We start from the raw sequence: 10,393 nt of genomic DNA on the forward strand, positions 1-10,393 counted from the left end.
TGCTGTACTTGCAGTCACATTTCACCCAAGAGGGGTGGAGTTTTAAAGAGTGCCTCACTCCCAATATTCACACACACACCCCCTCTCTTTCTATCTATCCAACAAGTACACAATCAACAAACATAAAACACTTTTTATCTTGTCTGTCACACATCAGAAATAGACATCAGGACAATGTACGTACATGCAATAATATATGCCCCAAAATAAGGAAACGCATATAATATTAATGTCTAAACTGAAGTTAATCTGTTACAACATTAACAACATTAAAATTGTAACTGTAACAACATTACAATAATAGCTGAATTACAAGATATACATTATAACTAGATTACAAGAGATCTGTCAGTGAACCTACTGAAAGGAAGTCTTTTTTAAAAATGTTGATTAAATATACACTGTAAAAAAAAGAATTTTTGGTTTAACTTAAAAAAGTAAGTTGCCTTAAAATTTTGATTTAAATTAAACATTTGAGTTAATACAATGAAGGCAATTGGTTTAATAAACAGAAACTCAAAATATTATGTTATCTGATCTACATTAATTATTTAAGTTGATTTGACAAAAGAAAAAATGTTGGAATAACAAATCATGAAAATATTTTACAGTGTATGTTTAATATTATATTTAAATATAATTATATTATACATTTATTATGATTTAATTTATTCATGTGGCAGACCGTTGTATCGAATTCAGCTTGCAGTGTTTAAAGTATACATTTTATCAGTATGCGTGTTCTCTTGTGAACTGAACTTGATGTTGCAAGCGAAAACACTTAGTTTAATTCAATCAAGAGATAAATTAAGAGTAAAAGGATTTTTTTAAAAATCTGATTTTAATCCTAAAGTTCAGGATAAATGTTCACTGTTGTCAACTGTGTTTTAAGTGATGAATTTGATCATGTTAATCCATTAACAGTTGCCAAGTGAGGATTACACCAAAAATGAAAAGCATCCAGAAACACACAGCACTTTTTATCGCAATGAATTTGTATGTTGTTGAAGTAATAATGTGTAAAAAAAAACAAAAAAACAAAAAACAAAAAAACAATTATATTACAGAAACAAAATTATCCAGTGTCTTGGTCATGTCTTGTCTTGTCTTGGTCACCATCTCACCCTGACAGTATAGTTACTGCAACCAGACAGGCCTGTTCAGACTGAGCTATATCTGTTCATACCCATCTTTTACTGCATTGTCCTGCTGTTCAAAGAAACTCAGAAATGTTGTCATATGTTAAGAATTCAGTCACAAGGCTAATGTTCTGTCAATCATGCTGTGCTGAGATTAGTTGGAGTCAAACTGATGGATGATAGTGCATGTCTAACTATTAGGGACTTTTTTTCTTTAATTAGAGGTAAATCAATAAAATAATAAATTGCAATTTATTTAATAAATTATTATATTTTATATGCACTAAAATTAAAAAAATTATGTTTTAGTCCACAGGTGCACATTTTTTGGAGGGCTGGGGGGTGGGTTGTCTCTCCATAATAAGTTGGGATACGTTATTAAATTGTGTTGCATTAGCTCATTTTAATTAACTACATTAAACAAAAGCACAAATCCAGTATTTTTAGACAGCAGCTGCAAAGTCTTTCATGTTTTTAGTCATCCCACTGATATCACATCCAACCTGTTGTTGAGTATCTTTTATTATCACATTCTACTGTGTTCTGTTGCAGTGTTTGCCGATATGAACAGGATACCAGCTCCCTAGGGGCCGTTGTTCAGCACTAAAAATAATAGATGCTTATCTGGCCTGCGACTCACGCCAACCCGGCCACAACCAGGAAGAACAATCAAGACAAATGCCTGGCATGCCATTCAGCTGCGAAAATCTGGGCAGAGTAGTCACCAAGGTCTTTGTCATCAAGTACTTCCTTCCTTCTTCTGTCTTTTTCCTCCGTTCTGTCTGACATTATCTTGTTTTATTCACATCATTTAACACATAAGCGTGTGTTCTTGGTTGTAAACCCTTGTGAAAAAGAAGTACACTTCAGCCAACTTTAAAAAAAAAAAAAAAAAACATTATTGAAATAATATACTTTAACCCCTGGTTTCACAGACAAGGTTTAAGCTAGTCCTAGACTAAAATGCACATTTGAATGAAACTTGCACTGATATATCTTAAAATATGTCAGAGTCATTGTTTTGTCTCTTGATACACACCAATAATGTTTTTTTTCTAGGGCACGTTTATAAAAATGACTTAAATCCCCTAATTGAACTAAGGCCTAATCCTAGTTTAGTCTAAGCCCTGTCTGTGAAACCGGGCCTAAATGACTTAAGTGCAAATTCAGTGTAATGTTTTGGACACCTAATTGCATGTTAATTGAAATTAAATGAAAATGTATTTTAGTTTAATATTAAATGCAATAAGTTGAACATAAGGGTGCTTTTTTTGACCCACTTAAGACTTAAGGACACCTTTATATGCAATTTTATAATTACTTCTATTGTCTTTGAAATATGGTTAAAGTGTGCTGCTGAATGCACAGATAAGCCTTTATGTTAAACTAAAATATACTTTAATATCATTTCTATTAAAAGTCTTATGTAACATATTTGTAATTACACAATTGTAATGTTGATGTTAATATTTAGTACATTTAAAATATACTGTATTAACTTTAAATGTAACATTGAAGAACACACAACAGATAAAATTATAATCAAGTACTTTACACTTTACTTACACTCTAAAAAAAAAAGATGGTTCTTTAAAAGTTCTTTACATGTAGTAACAGTTCTATTTAGAACTGTATCATCCTGAAGAACCCATTATATGCTGAAATGATTCTTTGTGTTAGAGTTTAGGGTTCTTTATTCCCGCCTTTTTGTTTTTCAAATCTGTAACTGTCAAAGCCACCTCTACTGTTTTTCTGGAGCTCAGCCATTCAATTACACAGACTGACTTTCAATTTGTAACTGGTTTCCTATCAATCGTCTTTTTTTAGGGTTCTATTTAACACCAAATTGGGTTCTGCTACTGTTACAATCCGAAGAACCCTAATTTGGTACTATTTAGAACCATTTTTTCTTAAGAGTGTACATGTGCTTCAGTCAACTTTTAAAAAAAGAAAAAGTAAATACTTTTAAAATTTGAAGTATACTACAAGTGTGCATTTAATAAAATTAAAATGTATAAAATTACCCCCCCAACCCCCCAAACTGGCTGCAACTGCTGGGTCCAAGGTGAAATCACATTGGTTCATAGAAATCTAATTGGCTCTGCATAGCTGTGTATTAAACAATAATCGTCTTCCACAGGCTATGATTGTGTTTTGTAGTTTTACATTTAGTGTGACCAGACAAACTGCTTGTCCCTGGAAAATATTTGCATCGCACCTAAATAGATTGAATATTTAGACCACTGTTACCCAGATGATATAGATAACACTTTATTTGGATAGTCCACTTTAGACATTCTACTGACTATAAGTAACTTCACAACTACATGTCAACTACCAGTCATTAGATTATTAGACTGTCTGCTTAATATCTGCTAACACTATTTGATGGTCCCCCAACCGACATTCTACTGACTATAAGTAACTTTGCAGCTGCATGTCAACTTCTTCTACTAACCCTAACCCTAACGTAACAGTCTACTATTACTCTAAGAGTTAGTTGACACATAGTTGCAAAGTTACTCATAGTACGTAGAGTGTATACACGTCCTGATTTTGCTGAGTTAGACGAGTTCCTGGGTCAACGTATTCTGTTGATCAGAGGAAAATGATAGGTGAATAACACTGATGTAGAAGCACCAAACCCCGACTGTAAGCCTAATCTTGACATAAACTGTAAACTTGTCCCTCAGATCTGATTGGTTGAATGGAATTAGGTTCTGCAAAGTGGACTATCAAAATAAAGTGTAGCCTCCTGTTATACTTGTCTTGACCTATGACCCATTTTAAACTATCCTGGAAGTGTTTCTAAAAAAAAAAAAAAAAAAAAAAAACTGTGTGCATTGCACAAGAATATATCCTCTTAGGCTGTCTTAAATGAATAATATTAAGTTTTGCCAAAGGAATCAGAAGATTCTATTTTCGAGTACACTCTAATATTGAAAACAAGGTTCACAATTAGTTCCAGTCATAAGGTGCTTGATATAGATGAATATAGCTAAAAACAAACTGTACTGTATTTCCTCTGTTTCCCAACAAAGAATTGGCAGCATTCTCTCTTCAGTTATGTGAGGTTTTATTGCTTTTGTTGTTCTCCTGGGACCTTTAAGAAATGCAGTTGGCAAAATTGACAGTCTAATAAATTTTGTAAGATTTTTTATTGACATGAAGATATTTTAAAATATCAAAGTGATCTAATGCAGCTAAAGGTCTAGACTAAACTGAGATGACCTGAAGTGTATTGCGTCTCCGTCGGAACATCTGAAAGTATGTCGGTGCTCATTACCTTCAGAGAAATTCTTCTGTAAACCCTGATGTGACTTTATTGCTTTATTAGATTTCAGAATGATCACTTACCCACAAGCTTCATGCCATTCTAAATGAGTTTGGGCTGAGGCTACATATAAACAGGTAAACACTCAGATATCCTCAGAAGATCTAGCGCTTCATAGATATTTTCAACTTCTACTGAAGCCTCTTTGTTTATTGCTCAGAGATATATCATTCAGACCCACAGTCATAAGATTAAACATTCTTAATTAAATTCTGTCTGTTTGCATCAGCGTTACTTTAGTATCACTGACATACTTTTATCGTTTCTGTTTTCATTTTTAAATTTTAGTTACCTTTTAGTAATTTTGTTGTGTTTTTGTCATTTCATGATTATTTTTTTTTAATGTGTCTATATATTTTTTAATTAAAGGTAGCCTACACTACAGTATGTAACATTTTTTGTTTAAAATTTAAATTTAAATAATGAATCAACACATTATTAATCCTTCTTCCAAAACGTGTTTTTGTCTTACTCTAATTCACTATGGCAAGCCTGTTATAAGTGTTTATATTTTAAACCTGATGGTTTTCAGGGTAAATTGTGTACATACGTCACTCGTCCGTGTGTGCCTTGTCATATCCGTAAATAGAGTAAAGTTGCTCCGGCTGATTTGATGCATGTATGGTGTGGGAGTGGCATAGGTTAGTTGTCACAATGAGTGAGAAAGCTTGACATGGAGCACGCTAAATCTCCAACCTCTGGGGAATCAACCGTTTTTAAAAAAAAAATGAAGAGTCTGCAGGCAAAAAGAGAAAGCTGAACTACATTCACTGCGTCAACTGCGTACGAGTCTGTAGATTCCGGGTAGAGAAGAATTTGTTGATTAAAGTTGTTATTTTTGTTTTGTTTTTGCGCACAAAAAGTATTCTCGTCACTTCATAACATTAAGGTTGAACCACTGTAGTCATGTTGACTATTTTAACGATGTCTTTAGTACTTCCCTGGACCTTGAATGATGGTAATTATGTTGCTTTCTATTTGGGATAAAAAAAACCTCTTGGATTTCATCAAAAATATCCTAATTTGTGTTCGGAATATGAACGAAGGTTTTTACGGGTTTGGAACAACATGAGGGTGAGTACTTAATGACAGAAATTTCATTTTTGGGTGAACTCACCATTGAACTCCACTTTTAAATGCGACAGAGCTCGTAATAAAACAAGAATCAACGTTGGCTTGGCTTTTCGGAGATGGTGAGAATTGAGGAATTTGAAATGTTGTAAAAGCTATGCAGAGATGCCATTTTATTACTCAACAGGTGAGTAAGGTATTTTATTTAACATATAAATTGCTATACATATGTAGCTTATTATACAGTTACAGTTCATTGTAAAGCATTATCTACTGTGAAGGGTAATTTCATTATGGGTTGTTGTAACGCTGTGCTGGAATTTATTTTCAAGGAAATACTGTGTCTGTTAATGGATATAGCTACAGTAACGTCTTCAGCTAGTCAGCTTGAGATCCTTTCCATCTAAACTGGTTATAGTTTTAGTTTTATTTATTTTATTTGGCTTTTTTAAAAATATTTTATTTTAGTTCAGTTAATGTTAATTTCATTTCAAGTAATGAAAATATTTTTATTGTTTTAGTTTTAGTTAATGATAATAACCCTGTTTTGCATTATGTTTTATTATGATTATGAAATTAAATGATTGCTCTGAAATGTTTTTCCTCAAAAATGATTTTGGGCCCTATTTTAATGATCTAAGCACATGGTCTACAGCACACAGTGCAAGTGCACTTAGGGCGTGTCTGAATCCACTTTTGCTAGTTTAAGGACGGGAAAAATAGTTGGCGCTCCCGGCGCATGGTCTAAAAGGGTTGTTCCTGTTCTCTTAATGAGTAATGGGTGTGTTTTTGGCATAATGTGCAATAAACCAATCAGAGTCTCATCTCCCATTCCATTTAAAAGCCAGTTGTGCTCGTGCCATGGCGGATTCGCTATTTACATGGCTAAATTTGCAAGTGGAAAAACTGAACGCTTCTCTAGCGAGGAAACAGATTTTCGTAGATTTTCACTTTGACCTTGTGCATGAGCAGACCATCTATGGGAAAAGCCGGATCCCACCAAAGCATTTTTATCTTTATGCGCACAATAATAATTCTTACATTGTAATCCTTTTATTTTTTTAATATTGGCATGTTTGCGTGCTGCCGCGTGTCCCTGTTTGTGTAATAAGCAGAATGTACATGCTTTGTGCACCCGCATATAGGCGCATATTACTAACGCACTCTTTAAATAACAAAACAAATCTTGCACCATTGACTTTAGACCAGGTTTCAGTTGGTCAATGGCACAGTCTATTGCAGTTGCCTGAAAATAGCAACACGCCAACAATGCGCCTGAACACACCTCGTTTTCAGACCAGCACGCCCTTGGGCGCACAAATGGGCGCAAATGCATTTGCTATTTAAACAATGTGGTGCAGGATGTGAAAATGATAGGCTAAAACTAGCAAAAAACGTATGCGTCGCGCCTGCCGCCACATTGGGCCAAGTGTATGATAGGGCCCTAAACTCCAACACATTTTTTAAAAATGTTTAAATCATGTACACTGACATGAAGACTCTATACGAAATTTAAGATTAAAGTGTAAAAATTTCCTTGTAAAAATTACTAGAATGGCTAGAATGTTTGGCATTCAAAATCAAACCAACAGTGATGACATCAATGCAATATTGGCTTATTGAATCCTAAGGAAATGTGCCCAGTTAGTGATAAACATTATGAACTGGACATGAGTTATGCACAAAATTACAATATGAAAGGAATTACACAGAGAAGTTAAACAATTTTGGCCTCTAAATAAAGTATTTTTTTGTAATAAATTGTCTACTAATATGTCTGCGTGCTTTGCTCCCTCTTGAACTTACACCAAAATAATTTTATCTACCAACTTTTTCAGTATTTGCTGTGGACTTTCTATGGCTTTTCAGTTGTTTTTTTGCAGAATTACACAGAAAAAAAGCTGACCGTCAAAGTTTGTAGAATTTGATATATATCTCTGTTCTCACACAAAATTCACTACGTGGCATGGGGCATGTGGTTGTGAATGGCCATTGCTGTCTCTGACTCCATTAGCAAAGGGGTGATAAATGTGCTGTGGAAGTGGAGTGACTCATTAGCGAGAGGCTCATCTGAACTTGTTAAGAGCTTAATTGGATTAAGCAATAAAAGCTCTTTTACAGTCTCTTATTTTGATTGATTACAATGCACAGGTGCACCCCCCTCCTCTGTCTCTCTCTCGCTCTACTTTTTTCTCTCTGGGTCTTAAGTGAGATTTCAAATTGTATGGAATGGTTATATTCAGGCTGCGTTTAAAAGGTTTATTTAATTCACCCAAAAATGAATTTTCTGTCATTAAGTACTCACCCCCATGTCTTTCCAAACCCCTGAGACCTTTGTTCATCTTCGAAACACAAACTAAGATATTTTTGATGAAATCATTCAAGGTCCAGAAAAGTACTAAAGACATTGTTAAAATAGTCATGTGACTACAGTCGTTCAACCTTAATGTTATGAAGCGACAAGAATACTTTTTGTGTGCAAAAACAAAACAAAAATAACGATTTTTTCAACAAATTCTTCTCTACCCTGTCAGACTCATATGCGGTTGACACAGTGAACACAGTTCAGTGCTTCCGTGTTCACGTTCAAATGCCGGCTCAGTATTGGCCGGCTCTTGCATCAGCATCACATGCATGCGTCGTGGTGCTCACCTGAACAGTCTCGGCCAATACTGAGCCGGCGTTCGGACGTAAACACGGAAGCGCTGAACTGCATGTGAGTCTGTGGAGTCTGGGAATTTGTTTATTAAAGTTGCAATTTTTGTTTTGTTTTTGCGCACAAAAAGTGTTCTCTCCACTTCATAACATTAAGGTTTAACCACTGTAGTCACGTTGACTATTTTAACAATGTCTTTAGTACTTTCCTGGACCTTGAATGACGGTGATTATGTTGGTTTCTATTGGGGATAAAAAAAAAAAAAACCTCTTGGATTTCATCAAAAAATATCTTAGTTTGTGTTCTGAAGATGAACAAAGGTCTTGCGGTTTTGGAACGACATGAGGGTGAGTACTTAATGACAGAAATTTCATTTTTGGGTGAACTAACCATTTAACTCCACTTTTAAACATACACTTGCAAACTTCCCTGAGCACTTCCCCTTGAGGAAATCCCCACCACCATTTTGAAGTGCATTCAGCTTCGTCAAGTGGGCGAAGGAAGTTTCTTTGGACAGACCCTTGACCCCTCAAGTTTGGGTCAAGCGAGTCTACTTAATATGTACACTTCAGGCAGATCCATACACAATGCAAAATGTTCATTTATGCAAGTAAATATACTTATGTTAGCCAATGTTATTTCATTAAACTCTTAATTGTCAATCTGCTCAACTGTCGGAGTTTGATGTTGCAGTATTCCAAATTATGAAATTTGTCAAGTGAAGTGAACTTATACAATTGTTATCAGATATTCCCTGTTCCTTGTGCAGGGAGCAGCAAACACTGCAGTACTGTATTTGTCACTTGGAAAGCTTCTGTCAGCACTCTTTGCTCCCTTTTTTTGGAGGACAGTGGACACTCCCTTTGAAGGAAACAGTGAAGTGAAAAGTCTTGATAAGGGGCAGAGTTTGAGGGGATATCCTCTGTGACTGCATATAAAGGGCATTTTGACATTTTCACCATATGTAGAAACAGCACATATTTGTAATTGTGTTCTCATGAATCTGAGTGTTTTCTTGTTCTGTGTGTGTGTGTGTGTTTTAGGGTTGTCAATGGGAACTGCAGCAGTAAGTGTCGGAGCTGACAGACTTGGCAGGTGGTCATTAGTCTGTGCGTGAGAACGTGCCATAGCTGGCTGTGGTAGTAGTCCAGAGGGCTGGGGTGAAGACTGGCACAGCTTGAGGTGTTGACGTCCAGTGGCCCCTTTAAAAAGTTCACCTCTCTGCTTTCATGCCCAAATAAACTTTTAGAAGCGGTATGCTTGGCTTGTTAAATAACAGTCGATATACAGCTCATGACAGAGGATATTGCCGAAATTACACTTTAACTGAGTTAGTCTTTGTCCATTGATTAAATGAGCCTTTGATCAAGTCTGCTAAATTGAATTTTTGTTTTACACTAGTCTAATATAGTATACACTGGATATATTGAGGTACTGATTGACAACTTGTTCTTGATTGGATAACACTGACCAAAATAGTCTAGCCATTAGATACCGTACTGGGTTGTTTTATGATTTCTGAGCCAATGACTGATATAAACTCAGTAACCATTGGAAACCAGAATATATTTGGTACAATCACCTTATAATCTCTTGGCAAAGCATTCAGATTCCTTCACGTTTATTGGTCATGGCAATTTAATGGTCATGGAGTGTAGCCATTTTATTGATGCAATATTTGTCCTATTTCATTTTATTTATAGAAGTTGGATGCAGTAGTGAAATTCCTACCTTTAGAATTTGTCATCCGTTGAATGATTGTAATCTAGCCTATATTTTTCTATTTAAGTTTTTGTCATCAGAAACTACATGATCAAAGGTATTCAAACACCCACTTTTAACTGGCCATTTTGGCTGTTTTAGCAACACCCTTTATTAACAAGCATTCAAGAATAGGACACACCAAAGTAAGTTTTTAAAGCAATGATTTACTTAGTAAAGAACTTGACTGGTCCGCATAAAGCCCAGACCTGAAAACATATTGAATACTTTTGGTATAAATATGAACACTGACCTCACTGATGCTCTTGAATCTGAATGGGATCAAATCCCAACAAGTCAAGTACCAACATCTAGTGTAAGTTAAGGTAAAGTGAAATTGATGGGCTGTATATATGTGTTATTTAATGCAGGGCTCCAACAACTAATCGATAAAATCGATTATTATCCTTAATGAAAATAATCAAAAATGAA

Source organism: Ctenopharyngodon idella, chromosome 8 (assembly GCF_019924925.1).
Source record: "Ctenopharyngodon idella isolate HZGC_01 chromosome 8, HZGC01, whole genome shotgun sequence".
Classification (NCBI taxonomy): Eukaryota; Metazoa; Chordata; class Actinopteri; order Cypriniformes; family Xenocyprididae; genus Ctenopharyngodon; species Ctenopharyngodon idella.